The following is a 20,259-nucleotide window of genomic DNA, read 5'->3' as shown; positions in this document are numbered from 1 at the left end:
AAGACTGAGGGGGGAGGGGTCCTCTCTGCAAGTGGGACTCCCTGACCTGCAGCCTCTCTCTTCCGGCCCTGCTGGCTGGTGGCGGGGGGCTCTCTGTCACCAGGGCAAGAAATGAGCTTGGAAGCTCCACCAATGCCAGATGCCACAAGCCAACCTTTGAGGAGAAAGCACATCTTGTCTCGGGATGGTGGGAGCCGAGGGCCAACAAGGCTAGCCAGCTTGTTTCTCATTGTGCCTCGGAGCCGCTGGGATTTTGACAGGGGCCATCGCAGCCCCTCCCTGCCTTCTCTCCCCATGACCTGCTGGGTGGGGGTCCCTCCTTTGGACCCCGCCAAGCCAGGGCCCTTGTTTCCCCTTTCTGGCAATGGGGGGATTCCTGGAGGACAATTCTGAGACCTCACTGAGCCTGCAGAGAAAGCTGACCATCGCCCCGTCCCCTGCCAGTCCATTTCCTCCTCTTGGCTTGGAGCAGAGGGAGCGTTCATGGGCAGGGCAGGGCAGGGCAGAGCAGGGCAGGGGGTCTGTTGCGTCTCTACCGAGTCATTCACTCCTCTTGGCGTGGTTGTGAATGGGTGACGCAGGCTTGATTCTCCTTACCTCTGCATATTCTCTTTTCGAATTCTGTATGGTACGAATGCTGAGTTTGTGTTCCGTCTTTACCCCAAGGAGATCAAAGCAGGGGGTGGCGCTTCTGCCATTTTTATTTGCAACGGTCCTGAAAGCACTTTTCCAACAGCTGGGCAATCGTTTGAGGGACGAGAGGCCACCCCTTATTTTACTCAGGGACCCTGCAAAATTGCAATCAAAATGCAATCAAACCATGTTTCCAGGCAAGGTTGAACACAGGCCGGCTGGCCGGCCCTCTTGGATCTGGGGCTCAGTGGGAAGCAGCCTCTAGAAATGGGGACCCAAGGATTTCGGGGGGGGGCGGCTGTTTCCATGTAGAAAGCAGCTCTGGGCTGGAGTGGTGTGGGCGCTAGAACAACGTGCTGTACCCCGAACAGGACAGAGGGGCTTAGGCAGGCGGGCTTTGCGGCTTCCTGTTGCTGTTCTTTTCCAAAGCAGTAAAATTCCCAGGTTTTCTGCCACATTTTCCTCTGCGTTCCAAGCCAGGAGCCTCCTGGAGGAAGCGGAAGAAAGAACCGGGGGAAGGCCCGGCTGGCCCTTGGCCGGAATCTCACCCGCTGTAGCCGCCTTGCGGAGCGCTGCCTAGTTCCCACAGACGGTGTGTTTTCCTGCCAAGATCTCAGTATCTTCAGAAATCCAGCGGAGCATGAAGGTCACAGCAAGGGAAGAATGACAGGCTCCCCCGCTTATGCTTTTGCTAACGAGCTGTAGACCGTCCCCCTTGGAGCCCATTGGCAGTCCAAAACGGTGTCCAAGGAGCCTCTGCTGCCTAGTCTGGATGTGTGAGAGGTGGCCCAGTTACGTTTCCTCATCCTGGCGATGGCTGGTTAGTCTTGCAGATGCTCTGGGCTCCAGGGAAGAGGCACCTGGCACTCCTCACCTGGGGTGGCCACTCAGGAAGTCATATGGGGTGGCAGGGGAGGAATTAGGCCAGAAGTGCTATGTGATGGGGTGGGCCATAGCAAAAGGAAAGGGCTTTGGGCAAGCTGTTTGGAGGCTGCCAAAAGGGGCCTGCTAAGGAGGGGAGGAACCCCACGTGGCCAGCCATCCCTGGGGTGCTGAGCACGGGAAGGTCACTGGGACAGGAGGCTCGAGCCTCTTTGAAGGCCACCCCGCATTGCAGCAGGCGGCTTCTTCTCTCCCTGTGCCAGTTTCCCTGGGCAGGGTGGCTGCGGAGTTGGCGGTCTGACTTCCATCTGCCTTGCTCACTCCTTACCTTACCTGAGACGGCCTAAAGATTGTCGGGGGGTCTGAGGCACGGGTGCTTAGAGTACCTGGGAAAGGCTCACCTTTGGGGTGGAGTGAGCATTCAAGGCTACCTTGCTGTTTAAAAAGTAGAACTTGAAACTAGCTGGATCTCAGAGAGGCAAGTTCCTGGGCCAGTGGCGCTGTCCCGGGTCCAGCACTTCCAGCCCTGAATGACCGTGATGGGGCTCAGCGGGTGCCGAGGAGTGTGCAATGCTGCTGCTGCTGCTTCGCAGGCCACTGCTGAGAGGCACCTTCCCCCCAGGAGCTTGGCAGTAGAAATCAGGCAGGGAGGGGAGAGCCCATGACATCTCCTGGGAGGGAGCCATGCGCGAAAGGTGCTTTGGGGTGGAAGGCTTCCGAGGGTTGGCACCAGGGAAACTCCAGGTGCAGAGCAGGAGTCCTCACATGAATCCCTAACCCTTTCTGAGCCACGGCCATTTCCCCAGACCATGGCACAACCCACAGGTCTTTTGCTGGCCTGCTTTGCCAACGTGCGTGTTCCGTGTGGCTTTCTGTCGGGGAGCCGTGGTGAAGGGGAGAATCTGGGGGTGGTTCCCAGGCAGACGAGACCCATCCGGGCAGAGCCAATGGGACTCCGTCCTCCTCTCCCGGCAGCCGGAGCCCTGGCTGGCAAGCCTTGGGTTATGGCACCAACAAGGTTGGCAACACTGAGTTTGCAGCAGCCGGGTTCAGCTGGCGAGCGCAGGGGCTCATGTGAGAGGGATTGGCACCCATAGTTCATTGGGCCGGGCAAGAACGCCCCCCGCCGCACAAGGGGTTTCTGTGTGGCTGCCGAGACCCAGCGTGGCCAGCGAGTGCCGGGTAAACCTACAGACATCCGGGCTCCTGGTGCAGGACGCGGGTCGGACGACTGAGCTGCTCCCGGCGCTGGGAAGGGGCAAAGAAGTTGGCTGCTTCTCTGCACGGATTGCCTGCCTAGGAGAGTCTCCTTCACACGCGGGCCGCAGTGCAGCAGCCGCCTCTTCGCTTTTTCTCCGTAACACCAGGGGGGCGCTTTTAGTCTTACCAGGAAGGAAGGGGTCCTCGAAGAGGAAGAGCGGCACCCCATGCTTTGGGGGGCATCACTGACTCTAGGGGTGCCAGAGCTCCTTCTGGGTGAACAGGCTTGTCCATCTGGCCTCTGCCACAGTCTCCCTCCCACCACCCACCCTTTTGTTCAACTGCCCTTCCCTGAGGAAGGAGCAGTTTCATGGAGGCGCCCCTCCGTGGGGGGGGGGGGAGGCAGGGGCTGTCCGGTGGATCCCAATGCCTAAACGGCCTTTTGTGCCTCAAGGGCCACGCCTCTTCCACCTTTGGAGCGGCGCAGATCTCGGAGCTGGAAGGAGGAAGGCTGCTGCCCCCGGCCCCCCAGCGAGCGCTTTCCCGTCTCTGCAAACGTGGGATGGTTTCCTCCACCACGGATCCATTCCCCTCCCCCAGTGAGAAGCAGCACCGTGGAGTTCCCAGGGCTGAGAACCGCCATGGTTATCTGAGGTCATGGACTCAAATAATTGCTGAAAGGGCTTGTTTGCATTGGAGCCCTCGGAGGAGGTTGGCAAAACTGTGGCCAAGAGGGGAGCCCTGTCTCTGGGGCACCCTTTCCCTGGGGGCAGTCTGGCAAAGCACAGATGGCAGAGTGGGCCTGAGCCGGGGTGGGGTGGGCTTCACGTTTCCTTTGGGGGCCTCGGAAAGGGCCTTTCCCCAGACAGACCCCGCAGCTCAGGATGCCGCAAGAGATCTGGGCCAGGCTGGGCCTTCGTCCTTCCGCCTTTTTCCCTCAGAGGTCTCCGCCTTGACTCTATCTGCTGCCTCTGAGGAATCGGAACCACGGGAGCGCGTGCACGATTGGGGCTGGGGGATACAGATCGAAAATCCAAAGCTTCTGTGCCAAGTGGGGACTAGAACTGGGTCTCCCTGTTGCCAGCGCAGCACCCTCTCTGCCAGCCCTCCCCCACACCCAGACAGGCTGCATCTCCGGCTTCAAAGCCAGAGTCTTGCCCCACCTTCTGTGTAGATCTCTGTGCGCTTGCAATTGCTGTCCATGCGCATGTGTGCACACGCAGGCACGTGTACACACACTCATTCAGCCAGTTGCTTTTGGGAGAGGTTTAAGTTCGTGCAAAGGTTTGTGCTCTTCCTCCAAAGGAAGCCTCTGAGCCACATGGGCCTGCTTGTGTTGCGGCCATTTGTTGCTGACCAGTTGGGCTCCCCACAGCCAAGAGATTGCTGGCAATGGTGGGAAATGGGAGCAGGCCAAGGAAACCATTGTGGGGAAACCCACAACAGGAAGCCCGTCAGGAGGAGCTGCTGCCCTCTGTCCCACCCAGGCCCTCTCCAGAGCATCTGGCTGGTTGGTTAGGTGAGGAGGAGGTTGGGCTGGGTGGGCCGGCCTTGATCTAGCATTGCAGCGTGCTCCTTGGTGAGTGGGGAAGCATCTCTGAGATCATCTAGTCTGACCCCAATGTTGACTTCAGCCTGATTTTCATTGTGGGACTGCTGTCCAATAGAAAGAAGTTGCTCCTTGGACTGCCGGCTTGTAGACAGAAGAAGAAACGGCCAGGCGTATCCATTTGAAAGAGCTGCTCTGCTCCATGCAGCCTCCCCTGGAGCTCCTCTAAGCCAGTGTCTGCCCTTAGCCACTCTTGGGCAGCGTCCTTCTCCAGAGACTCCGTGCCACCATGTCCTCGTGGTGCCGCCCAGCCTCCAGAACAGAACGGGGCAAAGCTGCTCTGTGCTTCCGTGCAATCCCCCCCCCCAATACCGTCTGCTCCGTTTATTAGCCTGTTCTGGGGGGGGTGCCTGTTTCCTGACCCCAGGAGCTTCTGGCTCTTTTCTCTGCTCAGAGTCCCTGCTGGGTTCCGAACGGGTCAAACTGGCGGGGACAAATCTCCCGGGTACTGGGAAGGTGAGCTTGGTGGCCATTCTGTGACTTGGGGCCATTTCCGGGGACTGCGCGGCTGAGCACCATCTCCCCTGAACGGGGCACGTGCCGAGTGTCCAGGGTCCTTCCCTGCTCGATGGGCTGTTTGTGTAAGGGAGAGTTCTCATGCTAAAAATACACTGTCAGCGATAAGAGAAAGCTGGGGGGGGGCATGGAAATAACCCTGCGCTAGGGGGAAGATGCTGTTGTGCTGCTGCTGCTGCAGATACGTGGGTATCTCAGAAATCGGAAAGGAGGCTGGGGCGTCGGTTCTTAACTCTCATCCTGCGTGTAGTGTTGCATCCAGTCCCCAAGACCCTGTGTCCAGGCCACTGCAGGTGTTGCGCTGGGTGGCTCCCCTCCTGCCAGGGCTTGGCACAGGGCTTCAGCTGCTAGGCACCTGGGCTGCAGGCAAAGCCAGAAGACTCCCCAATCCCCTGGGGGGCTACCCAGTATAGTCAGGAAGCTAGGAATTGCCCTGGTCTGCCCCACAGCAGCCTCTTCCAAACTGGCCGTGGAGGAACGGCTGGCTCAGCTCTTCTCTTTCTCCTCTCTGGGAGGAATATCTAAAGGGGAGGCCCTGCTGCCAAGGCCGCTGTGAGCGACCCCCAAGCAGGTGCCGCAGGGTGGGGAAGGGAGGGATGTCGGCCTTCCACGTCAGCTGGGAATCTGTCACAAGCCGCTGCTCGTCCGGGTGCAGAGGAGCATCTCTCTCCCATGGCACCGGCTTCTGGCACTCCTCACGGGGGCCCCCTTGCTGCCTGTGCTTCAGGCGGGTGCTTGTGCTGTGTGGCTGGGTTACCAGATGGGAGGTAAACAGTGCTTTGGATCAGTGGCATTTGGTGGTCTTGCTGGGAATCTAAAACTCCTTTGGCCTCTCCTCTGCGTGCCGTTCTGCCCTCCAGGCGCCGCTTGCAACCAAGAATCCGTCCTCAGTCCTCGTTGCTGGCCTCCGGCCCTGCCGTTGTGTGCTAGGTTAACCTTTTTGTCTATTTTTGACCTAATAAAATCTCACATATTAGACTTGGAAGGATTAGCTTGCCGTTGGCAAATGCCGAGAAAGGGGGGGAACTTTTGCTGAGCATGCACACACACACACAAAACTGATGACAGTGTAATCTCCCTCAGTGATAATGGAAAACCCCAGCTGCAAGTAAAGTCACGGGGTGTTCTGGTGGGGTCCAGGGCAATCAGCTGGCCCAGTGGTGTGCCCACTGCCCCAGTGGCCCTTTCAGACCCTCAGGAAGGCCGAGCCATAGAGTTGGACTCCCTGGAGGATGGGGCCTGGCCTTGGGAGAGCAAGGCCATTTGCCCAGCAAGCCACAAGTCTGCAGGTGATGCCATCCTGGCCCAGCAACCAAGGGGGAGCTTTCCTAGCACATAATCCCCCCTCCTGCTTCAGGACCATTGTAGAGATGAAGGCTGGTTGGCCAACTGTCAGCACGGTGGGAAGCCCATCTCAGGTCCCCAAGTGGATGCCCACCCCCCCGGGGCCACCTTTTCCTGATGTGCCTCTGCTGTTTCCTGGTGGGCAGAGAGGCCTTCCCAAATCCATCATCGCCCCAGCAGGCCAGCACTTCCCCTCCCTCGCGTGGGGCTCCTTTTCCCTACAGCGGGCTGGGCCCTTCTGGGTGCCCGAGATACGCAGCCAGGGCATGGAATGGGAGACCAGGGGCTGAGGGCTTCAGCGGGGTGCTGAGACAGCTTCAGAAGGGAACTGGACAGGAGAAATTGGCGTGTGGTCTGGGGTGGCTGGGCGAGGCTTCCACGCCTGCAGGCAGCATACCTGAGAACGCCAGCCCATGGGGATCATGCCGCGGGCTGCCCTCGAGCCCTGTTTGGGAGCTTCTCGAGGCATCTGGCCGCTTGTGTCTGGGCAGGGCACCTGGCCTGCTTCACCCCAATAGCTTGATCTGGGTCTCGGGCCAGGCCGTGCGGCAGTCAGCCATGCTCCCTTCCTGGGGTGCTGGTGCTGGGAAGCTCTGAAGAGGGCGGTGTGGCTCTCTGGTTGGCAGAGGGGCAGTGCTAAAGGGGGGGATACAGGCCGTAAACATGGGAGGAAATGGAGGAGACTGGAAATCTCTGCAACCTTCCACGGGAAACTCCCGTCCCTTTCAGGCATCCCTCCACCTCCCCGGGAGGAGAGCTTCCCACAGCTGATGTGGGTTTAGGTGGCTCACTTTGGCTCCAGCTGGGCCACAAAGAGCCAGACATTCCCCGGCGAGGCAGAGGCCCTTGATTTCCCAAAGACTGGCCACAGTTCCAGGCAGTTCAGGCTCTCTCCTGCTGGAGGGTTAGGGTTCCCCACCACACTTGGTGCAAGGGGGCTTTCCTGGCTGGGCCTGGCTCTGCGGCCAGGACAGAAGAGGCCAAGAGCTCACCTCCAGCCAGCAGCTTCAGCTGGCCAGCTGGCCCACCACCTCAGGGCTCCCTGCTCTGAGGTCTTATCTCTGCTTCCTCTTGTCAGCAGCCCGGCTTGTGGCTCTGGGCTTGGGGCTCTGCAAGGAAACTTCATAAACCAAAGAGGCAGGAACGGGCTTCCTTCAGTCTGCCCTGAATCCGAGGCCAGTTCCTTTCCCTGCCTTCCCCACCCCTTCACCCCACCTGTTCACTCAAGGATCTCCTTGGTCCTGGTTTGGGTTCTCAGGCTGTCCTGCTCCACAGGGCCTGGGGAAGAAGGAATCCCCCCCCCCCCCCCCCGTTTGCTGCGGAAAGTGCTCCCCGGCTCCTTCCTCCTGAGCCAGGAGCAGGGAGGCTCGGCCTCTTTGGCCCTGATCTCAGGAGGAGCCACAGTTGTGTCTGTCCTTATCAGCTTATCGGCTGGGCTGGAGGGCCAGACAAGCACTTACCTCCATCCATCAGGATGGCAAGCAGCTCAGCTCGCTAGAGAGGAAGCACTCAAGCCAGTTAAAAGGGGGAGAAGCAGGTCCCCGGCCACGTCCCCCCTGCCTGTTCACCACAAAGGAGCCTCCCTGGTTGGGGGGAGGGGGACGGATTCAGAGGGAGCATAGCAAAAAGGCCGGGGGAGGGGGCAAACTGCTGTCTAGAAGCCCCAGGTTACATTTTCTTGAACCTAAAGTGTCTATTGTCATGAGGGAAAGGAATATCAAGAAGGGTGAAGATGCCCAGATGGCCGAGGCATTGTCTTGGTTGCTCTGCTGGGGACAGCTTCCGGGAGTTTGGGGTAAGCTGGCTCCCAGCAGGGGTCACCTGTCAGCAGCCGCCCCCCCCCCCCCCCGCCAGTACCCGGGTGCGTCCAAAGCAGAGAGGCAGTCCACCCAGCCTGGCATCCTCTCAGTGCATTCCCGGCTGAGCCGGGAGGCGAAAAGCAGCTATTTTCAGCTTCCTCCCCTTGAACCGGAGTTCAGGAGTCATCCTCAGCGAGAGGGGGACGGGTGTGTGTGTGTGCGTGGAAAACCAGGGCCCGGAGCCGCTCCAGCGCAGCCCAAAGGATATAAAAGGAATGGAAAATTGCTCCAAATCTGGAAGCGTGGCCTTCTGCAAATGTTCTCACAGAACCACTTCTCGGCTTAGCTCTCGTCACAGGAGAGCGGGGCACGCTGGAGTGGGCCTTGGTGGTGTCCCTTGGAGGAGCCCAGGGCCTGATCCAGCTTTCCATGCTTCCATGAGTCCTAGCAACCAGGCAAGGGACCTCCCTGTCCAGAGCAGGCCTGTCTCAGCAGGGGCGGTAGCATGTTCTCCCTGTCCCTGGCCTGGGAGGTGGTGGTGAAGGCAGGACCCCACCTGCCAAGGGTGTCCTGCCACAGGATGCGCAGTTGCTGCTCCAGGCCTACCTGGAGCTCAGCTGTCTCACAGAAGGACACTGTGCCAAGGCACATCAGGCCGAGAGGGTTGCGCCAGATTGGCAAGTGTCTGGGCGCAAGGTCCAGCCAGTTGGCTTGGGTGGGGGAAGGAAGAGTGCAGGTCAGTGGGTTGGCCAGAGGCTGGTGGGGAGGGCCATAGTAGGGGTGCAGGTTATGGAGCCTCTGGTCCAAGCAGGGGCTCGGCAGCTTGGCAACCCAGCCAGGACCCTCCACCCCTGAAGGCACAACTCTGCGATGGGGGATCTGGCATGGAAGCAGCCAGCACAGCCCCAGTGGGACCAAGCAAGGCAGCCACCCGGGTCATCCATCAGGAATGTTGCTCCAGAGGCGGTGTCAGGAGTCCTGATCTGGCATGGGAAAATACTTCCAATCAAAGGAGCTGGGACAATATGTGAAAAAGAAGAAATTAGACACTGAAACGTGAACCATTGACATTGGCACAGCAGAATGGCTATTTTTAAGACTGGCTCCCCCTGGGGGGGGGGGGGCGCTTTCATTTGTCCTGATCAGCTCTGCCCTTCCAAAATTAGTCGCCGGGTGGGAGAATCTGTTTTGTGGCTTCGGCCAGTGTGGACCCAGCACTGCTCCTGAGTTGTGCTGCAAAGCCGTCTGCAGGCTGGGGTCTGAATGTTGGCTTAGCTCCGCTTGCGGCTTTGAGTTCAGGGGGGGTGGGGCACTGGCACTGGTTGTCAGGGTGAAGTGAGCTGCCCTCCTGGATGCGAGCTCTTGTGGGGAAGAGATGGAACCTGCATAAACCCACCACATTGCAGGGAGCTGAAACCTGGTTTTCCTAGCTTTGTTTGTTGGGGCCAAATCCAGGCAGGTGGGGGGCTTCCTCCCCGCTGCAGCCAGCCTGCCAGCCAGCCTCTGTGTTCAAAAGGCCAGGCCTGACTGCCCCCTCCCTTGGGCTTCCCAGGCCTTTGTCTGATAGCAAGCCCCAAAGAAGAGAGCAGCCTCCCCCCCCCTTTCATTCCCACACTCATAATTGCTGGGTCACAAGAGGCACAAAGCACTGGGGACAGAGCAGCAAGCAGAGCTTTTTGGGAGGGGGTGCGGCTTCTGGGTTTCTCTCCAAGCTTCTTCTGGTAACGCTCTCCCTGGCAATGATTCCTGCACCCCCATCTCTCCTCACCCGCCCCCAAGCCCACCCTGCCAGAGCGTTCACCCCTCGCCTTTTGGTGGAAAGGCAGTCCTCGATTAATTGGGTAGGGGGATCTTCAGGACTCAAATCAGGGATAGGGGCTTTTGGATTTTGGAAACTGCCTGTAGTTTTGCTCATAAGCTTCTAGAAAGCGCTGGTGCCAGGAGGCACCACCTTAGAAGGGGCCTTCTCCCTTCCCTCTCACTGGGGAGGGCCATCCTTCCACAAGGAGGCAGGCCAAGACCCCGCACCCCATCCGTGTTGGTGCCACTTCCGGATCTCCTGGGAGGTGGCAGAGCCCAGAAGTTACCCCCCACACACACCCAGGTGGGAAGTCAGCTGTCCCACTTCCTGTGCTGCCACTCAGGATGGGGGGCCGCAGCCCTGGCCCAGGGTCCTTCAGCCGCTCTGGCCTGCTTTGGGAGGAGACTGAGGTCCATCCCACCCAGGGAGAGCTGGCCCAGGAGGACTGTCCCTTTTGGCCTCCCAGTTGTCATTTGCATTTGCCGCCACCTTCCCATCTGGCTGGTTGCCACACTTTATTGTTCCATGTTGCATCAAGCTGCATGTGCCTGGACGACAGCCTTTCTGCCCCTGCACTGCCAGGCACTTGCTTGTGGGAGGCCCTGCGGTCAGTCAGTCACATTTCTCCTGCGGGATGGATAGTCTCTGGAAAGAAGGGTGGAGGGCTGGGGAGGAGAAAGACGTGTGTGTCCCCCCCCCCCCAGCCTCCACTCTGCTGAGCCCAGCCTCTTGCACTTCCAGCCTCCTTTTCGTAGCCTGCCCTGCCCTGCCTGAGGAAGAGGTGGGAGCCTGGCATGGGTTCCCGCCCTGGGGCCCTTCCCTGAAGGAGCCCCACCCTCTGGCAGCAGGAAAGGCTGGGAAGGTGTCCTCAGGTTGCCTGCTGCAACGTGGGGGGGGGGGGGGTTCCCACGCCACCTCACTAGCAGAGCATCCCTGGGGCCAAACTTCTCATGCCTGCCCTGGTACTTGGCACATATTACAGAGCAGAGCGCAGCCTGCTTGACAGGGTTCCCCACAGGCTCGCCCTCCAGGGTCCTTTGAGAGAAGGGGCTGCACTGCGTGGGTGGTGACATTTGCTGCTGCTGCTGCTCCTCCTCCTCCTCCATTTCTCTGATAATCCTAAGCCAGGGCTCCTGCAGAGGTGCCCTGGTGGACTTCTTTTGAGGGCAGCTGATTCTGCCGGGTCTGGGGCCAGGCCAGAATGAGGCATCAGGCAGAGGCAGCCAAGCAGCTTGTCTTCCTCTAACCAGGGATTGGAGACCATGACAGGGCAAGGGTGCGCACGGGGGAAAAGGGGGGCCAAGGGTGCGCCTCTGGCGAGCAGCCCCTCATAGGCTGTGGCAGTGGGAAGCACACCTGGGCTGCACTGGGTTTTGGGGGAGAAGGAGCCTGAGGCTGCTGCGCTCCGTAGAAGCAGCGAGTCCTCTTCCCTTCTGGGGGCCAGCACCCGAAACTGCCCCGTGGGGAGAGCGTCCCGCGTGGTGCTTTCCAGAGGGGAAGGGCCGCGCTAAAGCCGCCCGGCCCTCGACCGCTGGCGGGTGTGAACTTCCTCTCCCAGCGCCTTTCCCACAGCCGGGGTGACGTCCGTCCGCCTCTGCCGGCTGGAGGCCTGTGAGTTTTGATCCGCGCCTTTGCGGAAGCACCTGACATCCAGTAAATCAGATTTCTCTTCTTCCTCGACGCGTTTTAAACGGTGTGTGTTGAGTGTGAGAAAAACTGTCCTCTTCCCAACCCAGCAGACGGCGGTCATCCCACGAAGCCCCCTCCCCCAAAGCAGATTTGGGACAGCCGAGCCGTTGCGCCAGAGCAGGAGCGGCGATGGGCCCAGCCTTGGCGGCTGGAAGGGGCAGCTCCGCGGGCCCAGGGGACTCCGAAGGCGGGACCCGGGTGCTCGCGCTGCCCAGAGGGACGCGGGGAGGCAGGAGGCGCTGGGTGAGGGGCCAGGCGGAACGAGCGGCTGCGGGCGCGGGGCTCCGTCGCGGTCGGCCCGGGAGACGGGGCGCTGTCCTGTTCGGGAGGCCCCCGCGCGTCCAAGCGCTGCTAAGCCCCCTTTACAGCACAAGCCGCGGCGGCCGCGACGTTTTCTATCTGTCCGATGCAGCCCCGCTTCCCCGTGAACAGGGCAGCAGAACCGCCGTTGGTAGGCGACGGCCATCCCCCCCACTTCTCGCCAGGGCCGCCCCGCCTCTCCTCTTCCTCCTCCTCCTCTTCCTCCCTGCTGCTTGTGCTGCGACTCGGAGCCGCCCGCCCGGCCGCCCTTCCCCCCACTTTCCCACACTGCTTAGCAAGTCGGCAGGTTCTCACACTCGGCTCCCATGGGGGCCGCCTGCTTGAAAGCAGGCATGTCCGCCCGGCCCAGCGCTCTTCCTCTCCCCCCACTTCCCTGGTCAGGGAAGCCCCCCACCCCCGCCGGCAGGCAGGCAGGCACGGTGCATCCTCCCAGCTCGGCAGGGAACAAGTGTAGCAGCCGGAGCGCCGGCCGGCCAAAGCAGTGCCCCCGTCCCGTCCCGTCCGCTGCTGGGATTGGGCCTCCCGCTGCGGCTGCCCTCGGCGCTCCGCCCGTCCTTGCGTGACTGCGCCTGCCCGCCTGCCTCTTCTCAGCCCGCGAGAGACAAATAATGCAGACAGGGCTGAGGGGAGAAATGGTTCGGCATCCGGGTCGTCAAGTGAGGCATCGAGTCCCTGGCAGAAGGCAGGGGAGGCCGAGACACTCGCCGGTCAGGGGGAGGGGGCGAAGCCTGCTCAGGGGAGCCCCATTTCTAGGCAGCAGCTGCGGGGAGACGAAAAGGCAGGGCAGGAAGCGGTGGGGAGGAGGCGCCAGGCACTGTGCCCTCTGCAGCTGGAGCTGTCGGGCTTGCTGAGGGCGAGGGCCATAGCGCAGACGAGCTCAGGCAGAAAGGCAGACCCCAACCCCCACAAGGTCTGTGTTTGCCTTTTCTCCCCCCTGCCCCACCCTGGGTCTCCCAGCACAAAGCCCAGTGCCCCCTTGGCCCCAGCGACCTCCGTGCTCCTGGGACTGCCTGGACATCTTCCCAGGATTGGGGGCAGACCCCTCGGTTGCCCTCACCCTATCCCTGTTTGTTGAACAGTTTAGTCTAAAGGGATTAACTTGGGGAGGGGAGGCGGGGGTCTCCCTTTTGCTCTGCCTCTTTCTCTCTCTGGGGAGGCTGGAACTTTCTCCCTGCCTCTGGGGACCGCCCCCTCCCTCCATCTGTGGACCATCCAGTTCTCTCCCAGAAGACCCTGAGGTCCCCGGCCCTTCTCTAGGTGACACACAGCAGAGCTATGGGACTGTGGCCAGTGCTGCAAATCCAGCACCTGTGGGAAGCTTGACTGTTGCCAACGCTTTCTCCAGTGGGAGCTGCCACTTCCCCCCCTTTCTGTGGAGGGGCCCATCTTCCATTCCGGGTTTGGCTCTGTGGTGCCAGGCCTGCCGCCCACTTGCCTCTTCCCCAGGCCAGTGTTCCTGGGCAGCACCACCAGGTCGGTCACCCTCACTGAAGGCATCTGCCTCTTGTGTTCTCCTCTCTTGAAAGTGGCACAGCCCGGGTCTCTAGGGGGAAGCAGGCCACCACCACCCCGACAGCTGCCCCATGGCCTCCCATTCCAGTCCCGGGAGGAGCTTTTTCGGCTTCCCATCTCGGCCTCCATCGGGCCGGCTGGGCAACAAATGCCAGACATTCCTGCGGAGGAGGTGACGGCGGGGGCTGCTTGGGCTCCTGCTGACAAGAAGGAAGTCAGCCCCGTTCCCTGCCTGTTCTCCCCCTGGCAGGGGCAGCCTGGAAGGAGAAGGGGGGTGTTGAATGCCTCCCCCCCCAGGCTTCTTGAGGAGTCCATTCTTTTTTGCCGCCTCGCCTGCTTCCCATGGGGCCTGGGGGGTTCCTTCCTGGAAGAGTCTCCCAAGGGGCAAAAGCCAAAACGTTTGAGTTTTTGGCTGGCTCAATCTGTGCCCCGGGAAGCAGGAGGACCCCCTTTTGGTGCAGCCATGGGACTCCCTGCTCTCTCGCCTTCTCTCTGCTTGCGTGCTTATAGGGAGCTTCTCCCAATCTTTTCCAACCGTCCTCACAAGAGCACCAAGGCCGTGCTGGGCTGCCCAAGGGCCCAGCTGTCCTCCCCACTGAGAAATTCACCAAGAAGGCAACTGCCTTCTGCTGCTGCTTCCAGCAACTGGTTCTCTGCAGTAGATTCCTCTTGGACTTGGAGGCTCTAGGTACATAGGCGGTGATTCACAACCCTTGACTGTTTTCTCTTCTTCTTCCTCCAAGGATTCTTTTTTTCTGCCTCCAGGCTTGAGGCCGCAGCAAAACTAGGGCTTCCTGGTAGTGGGAGGGATGGGCTAAAGTGAGGCCCCCTTCGGAGCCACTTGTTGAGGGGAGATCGGAATGGGGGTGTGGTGGCTCCGCTGTGGCACCTTGCTAGCTGAAAGGGGCCTCGGCCCGTTATCCCCACTCACAACCCACCCTCCAACGTTCCACAGGTGGATGCGCTGCCCACATCCCGGTGGCCCTAAGCAGGGTGGGCAGCCAGACTAATTGTGCATTCCTGGGGGTTGTGCCCCCTCGGAGCCTTTCATTAGCCCACTGGGGCTTTTGGCCCTCAGAGGGTGTGGAGCGCCAGGGTCCGTGGGCCTCTGCTCTGGGGGCCAAAGGCAGTTGGCCCCACAGCCCCCCAGAAGGCTGCCTGCCAAAAGGCTAAAGTGCAGGGCCACGAGCCATGTGGGAAAAGGCGCGAAGGGAGACATTCCTCTGGGCAAGCGGGTGGCAGGGGTGGCTGTGGCCAGGCAGGGCCAGGCCAGAGCTCTTCCTAAGTCTCCTAGGAAGAGCCAGGCTTTGCCACTTAGGGATGGGTGATTGGCCATGGTGCTGCCTGCTTTGCAGGAGAAAACACCCGCTTTGGCATCCTCTTGTTTACCAAGGGGCTGAGCTTCTTCCGGATCCCCAGCCTGAGCCTTTGGACGAGGGGGTGAACTTGGTGCCGGAGGAGGGAGCCAGGCTCCTGGCTCTGCTCAGGGCATCACTTGGATGCTGTGGGTTTTGGCAGGATGATGGGGGGTTGCCACCTGCCTGTAAAGATAGGGGTCCCTTTCTGAATTCTGTGAGTGCCGGTGAAAGAAACTCCGCCTGAACTGGCGCACAAAGGCAGCCTCTCCTTTGTCTGCCCCAAGCAAGCGCTGCAGGTTGGCCATCAACTGTTTCTCCGCAAGGAGGCTTCACTGAGGGCTGCGATGTGGCCAGGTTTGGTTCTCTCCTCCTCCTCCTCCTCTCTAAAGACATGGCACTGCTCGTTGACTTAGAAAGAATCATACGTGTGTGCAAATTCATTCTTTCTGAGCCGGCACGCAGGGCTACCTCTTTCCGAGCCTTGGGAACTGTTGTCGTTATCTTGACCTGAATTTCCTCGTAGAGGAACCAAGTCGGGGGGAAGGGGCTCCGCAGCTGCCTCCCATCTGGGTCCTACAGGAGCAACCAGGCCAGATCACTGCTGTGCACCAGACCCTGGAGTGTCCCTTGCAGGGCCTGAGGCCGGAGGCGCCTTGGCCTTCCTGCCCTTCTCAGGTAGCACCTTCAAGGGCTCTTGGGTTTCCCCAGGTTTCAGTCCTGCGAGGCCTCCCGTCTGGTCCCCGTCCCCCACCAGCCCTGCTGGGAGCAGCTCAGTGGCCTTTGTGTCAGGGATGGGCTCTTGCTCGTGCAAAAAAAAGGGGAAGTGTGTGCTGTGCCGTCTGTCTCTTGATGGATCTTTTCACACGCTGGGGACCCAGAAGCGAGAGCCGTGACACGACACAGGAGCAGCCGGCCCCCGGTACTTCCCTGGGAAGCCTTTCCTCCCACCCTGGCTCACGCACGCTCCAGAGCTGCTGACCAAATGGCCTTTCCTGGGGGGAGGGCACTCTTTTCCCTTCCAGTTCCCTGGAGCTTTCATCCGGGGCACCAGCTGGGAGAAAGCTCGCTGGGGGCAGATCAGCTAGTCCAGCCACAGCACAGAGAGAACTCCCCAAGCTGTCCCGGGAAGGGATGGGAGATCTGCTGGCATTGGGGCTTCAAAAGAGGATCCACAGATCCACAGTAAAAACCGCAGGGGTCCTTTTCAGCACTTTATTGAATCACTGAGCCTTGTGCGGCCTCGGAACTGTGCTGATAGAGCAGCTCTTTGCAGTCAGTCCTTGGTGGCCCTGAGCCACTCCTGTTGGGCCGGTCCCAACGTTTCTGAGGCCAAGTCCAGGTCTTCCCCTGCCACCATGCCACGCCGTGTTGGCAGCAGTAGAGAGCGAAGAAGTCTGGAGACGGCCCCGAAGCTGCTGCGCAGATGGGGCGCTGCTGTGGCTGTGAAGAGGGGAGGGACCGGCCTCCCCAGGAGGGGCGCTGAGGGAGCCACCTCAATGGCTCTCAGGGCTGGCCCGGCCTCCCTTTCTCGTTTCTCTTTCCTTGGGAAAAATGGTCTGCACCAGGCGCAGCCCTGCCTGAGAGCAGCTGGGAACATCTGGGCTGTACCACTCACCAGTGAAGCAGGGAGGCGTTTCCAGCACAACCTGCTTTTAGCTCTTGGGGGGCTTTGCCTTGACACAGCGATTCGGCCTGCTGCGAGGAGAATGGGCTGTTGGGAAGGTTTGCGGCCCTGGGAGCATGGGGCCGTGGCTGTGGGGCGGCTGTCCAAACTGAACCGGCCTCCAGAAGCCCCCCTGGCCCTTAGACACAATCCTCTGTGTTCAGGGGCAAACATTGGGAGCACAGGCTTCCCCAAAGGGTCTGGGGCTTGGGGGCACGTGCCAGATGCAGCCCCTCGCATTCACCTCCATTCCAGCCCCGGCCTCTCCCTGGGCCCCTTGGCTCGTCCTCCCTGCCCTCTGGGCTGGCTCCCACATGGAGGAGACCTCTCTACGGGTGCCACAGCCACATGCTCCCACAGCCTGCCCTGTCAGTCCAGGCGGCCAGCAGCCAAAGCAGCCGCTGCCAGCTTGACAGTTGCGGGGCAGGATCGACAAGGTTGGCTGCAGCATCAGGAAGGAGTGCCCACTTTACACTGGGGGGGGGCAGAATCCCACAGCCCGAGCAGCAGTTCCAGGTTGGCACAGACGCCCCCCAGCCCATATCCAGATGACTGCTGCGCTCTAATCCCGGTCCTTGGTGCATCACTGTCCTTGTCGGTTTGCTGCTGCTTCTCAGGATGCTGACGTTGTGGCCGATGGGCGTGTTGGTCTTCGGGTCTGGGATGAGGGTGCTGGGAGGACCGTCCCCCGCCCACGTGCGTCCTGATTCTCGGTTGTTTTCAAAGACTTGCATCCCATCCTGTCCCGCTCTCTTCCCTTCCCTCCTCTGCTGCCAGCTTGTTCCACCTTGTGTGCAAGGAGAAACCGGTTTTTCTCCTTCTCCGGGGCCTTTTGTTTCCGCTAGATCAGTTACGTTGCTTCTGGGCCTCGCTCGCGTTTCCTTTCTCACGCTTGCTTTCTAAAGGGCGTCCTTGTACCCACGTCTCCTCCTTCCTCGGTTTCTGGCAGGTGGGAGGGGACAGGGGTGCAAACAGCCCTCTCCGGTCACTCTCTGGCCATTGGAAGCCCACCTGCTCCTCTGCTTCACAGGGGCCCAGTGGGCTTGCCTGAGATGGGGAACGGGCAGACTTGGCAGGAGGGGCAAAGAAAGTTCTCCTTCAATGGGGCAGTCTTAGCTGGTGGAAGGGACGGCAATCAGTTTAGGGGGCTGTTTCCTGCAGAGGTTTCAGAGGACTCCCCCCTTGGATGCAGTCTACCTGTGAATGCAAGCCACTCAGCGGCTTCGGCGAGGATGGGCCTTGCTTTCTGGCTCCAGGTGCTGGAGGGGGCCTTCTTGAAGGCATGAACTGGACTCAGAAGCCTTTGCTGTTGCTGGGTAGGCAGGGCTATCCAATCAGCAGGGGTGGGGGGTGGCTTTTGGTACCTGACCTGCACCAGCCCTCTGGCCCCCATACAACCCCGATGTGCAGCAGGGAGCAGAGGCCAAGGAGACTCAGCTTTCAGCTGGCACTGCAGCCTCCAGTTCGGCAAGTGTGGGCAAGACTGGCATGGGAGCCAGGCCTGGCAGGGACAGGCGTGGGGCGCCCCAGGTATGGCTGGGCCGGGAATGCAAAGAGGCCTGCTGCTGGTGCAGTGGTGCCTTTTCCTCTCCCACCCAGAGGGAGCACACGGCACTCACGCGCTGCGGGTTGGGTCTGCCGCCCGTCCCCACTCAGCCAAGTTGTTGGCTGCTTGGGGAGTCCTGCCCCAGGAGCTGTGGAAATGGCAGGGGTCCCTGCCAGCCTAATTCTAGGGAACCTTTAGATGATTTATCCAAGTCGTCAGGTGCAGTAGCCCCAAGCCTCATGGTGCAGCTTCCCAGGAGACCTTCTCTGGATGCTTGCCATAGCTCTGGCAGGTCTGCTTGTAGCTTTGCTTTTCCCACACCCAGGCAAGGTAGGCCTTTGGTACTCCCATTTGGTGGAGGACAGGTGGGGCCGAGCAGCCGAGGGACCCTGTGGCAGCTGCCTGTCCCCATCTTCTGTAGAGGGTGGTCTGGCAGGCAGAGAAGCTGAGGCAGGGCTGGGTTTCTGAGGACAGCCTGTTGTACACCTCCTCCCCTACCCCAGGCGATGCAGCACCTGTGAAAGTTTGGGCCGGACGCAGCACTGGGAGATCACAGAAGGGACCTCTTTATGGAAAGTCTGGTTGCCATTTGGGGGAGCTAAAGGTGGCCCTTGGGAGCTTCCTTTCGGCCCATCTGGGTGGCAGAGCAGTGAGTTGGCAGGGCGAGAAGGGCCACTCGGAGCCAGGGGGAGCCAGAAGCCCCTCCCACCCCCCTTGAGCCTCACAAAGTAGCCCCTTTCTTGGCTCCCCCAGCGGCCACACATTCACAGTGCCCCTCGGCTGCAGAAACGGGGCACAGGAAATGCCTTCTCTAGGGCTTATTTGCCCAGCCCCTCTTGCCAGGGCAGGGCATGGTGGGGAGGAGAGCAAGTGCCATTTGGGGGGTTGGTTTGGGGAATCGGAGCGGAGATTGGAAACCACCAGCAGCCAGCCACCAGGGCGTGAACGTTTGGCTCGTGGTGATGTCTCAACGCATGGGAAATCTTCCAGAAATGCGTGACTAATGCCCGAACAGGAGCAGGGAAGAGGCGGCAAGGCTGCTGGGCTCCTCCAGAGCAGGCCAGCTGATCTCTGCTCTCAGAAGCCTGGCCCCCACCCGCCTTGCACTGCAGCCCTGTGCACTCCCTGGTCTTGGGAAGGACCAGCTGCAGCCAGCACACCTCTCTGGCTGGCCTTCACCCCATTGGGGGAGTGAGGGAGGAGCCATTGGCGCTGCTCCTTCATTGCTGGCTTGTTAAATTGCAGGGGTTCATTCCCCAAAGGCCCCTCCCTGTAGCATTTTCCCCATTCTTCCTGGGAAGGGTTCAGGGCTGCAGCACATCCCCTTTTTGGCTTCCCTTTCATCCTCACAACCACTGAGAGCAAGTGAAAGAGTGAAAAATAAAAACAGGGAGGAAGGGAGGTCCTTTAACAGCAATCACCCTTTCTCAGAGGCAGTCTACCTGACTAAAGATGCTGCTGGAGTCAAACAGTGGCAGCCATATCAACACCACTTAGCCTTTCAAGCTCACTCGACATAATTAAACGTTTGATGATGGAACAGTTACTGCACGTACGTGTACGTTGTCATAGTCACGGAGGTAGGACAATTCTCTTACGTCGCTTCTTTTACAAAAACGGGGCTGGGGGCTGGCCGGCCTTTGCCCTCCAAGCCAGCTCTCCAAGGACAGAATGGGGTTTGGATCCCTGACTTCCCCCCTCGTGTGACTGTCTGCTTGCCCTGGCCTTGACAAAGTGAGGAGGAAAGATCCAAAGAGATTTGTTCTCCTGGGCCCATTTCTCCCCTCCTGGCTGAGGCTCTCAAAAATTGGCCTGTGCCTCTGGGGGTCCTCAGCATGCCAGAGGTCCTGAGTGTGGACTCTCTGCAAGGGAAGCCCACCTCCAGCTTGGCCCCTTGAAGTCTGGGCCCCAGGTTGGGGGCCAAAAGGGGTGACGGGCCAAGCCGCTTGGACTTGCGTGGCCACGAGCTGCTTGACTGTCCCGGGAGGGGGCAGAGATGCCAGATTCAGTAGCGAGAGGGAAAGGTCCTAATGGGGACAAGGGGTCTTCCAGGGATGCTGCACATCCCAGAAATTTTCCATTCCTCAGCCAAGCTTCATTAGCACTTTATGGTGTCATTGGTTTGGCTTTAATTAATTTATTTATTTAGTTTAAATCAGGGTTGTTTGATTCACAGAATGAAATCTTAACAGATTCATGCATTGCACATTCCCACACCCAAACATGTATCTGCAGCGTCTCTTCTCCTGGGAGAAAAGCTACTGCTGGGACCCAATTCCAGAGCAACGCTGAATCCCAGGCTCGAGAGTTGCTGCTGCGTTGCCTTCTTCATGTGGGCCAAGCGCGCGGTCCAGCGGCTGCTACGAAAGCTTCTTGGCCATGGGCA

The 20,259-nt window shown here is 60.2% G+C and overlaps 1 protein-coding gene across 1 annotated transcript in view; it reads left to right on the top strand.

Annotated features, from left to right (window-relative positions):
• EXD3 (exonuclease 3'-5' domain containing 3) overlaps positions 1–20,259 on the top strand; it is a 45,404-nt gene that overhangs the window by 18,662 nt on the left and 6,483 nt on the right. The window lies entirely within an intron of this gene.

This window comes from Candoia aspera, chromosome 16 (genome assembly GCF_035149785.1).
Source record: "Candoia aspera isolate rCanAsp1 chromosome 16, rCanAsp1.hap2, whole genome shotgun sequence".
Taxonomy (NCBI): domain Eukaryota; kingdom Metazoa; phylum Chordata; class Lepidosauria; order Squamata; family Boidae; genus Candoia; species Candoia aspera.
The sequence above is the reverse complement of the archived record's forward strand: the minus strand, read 5'-3'. Positions and strand labels throughout refer to the sequence as shown.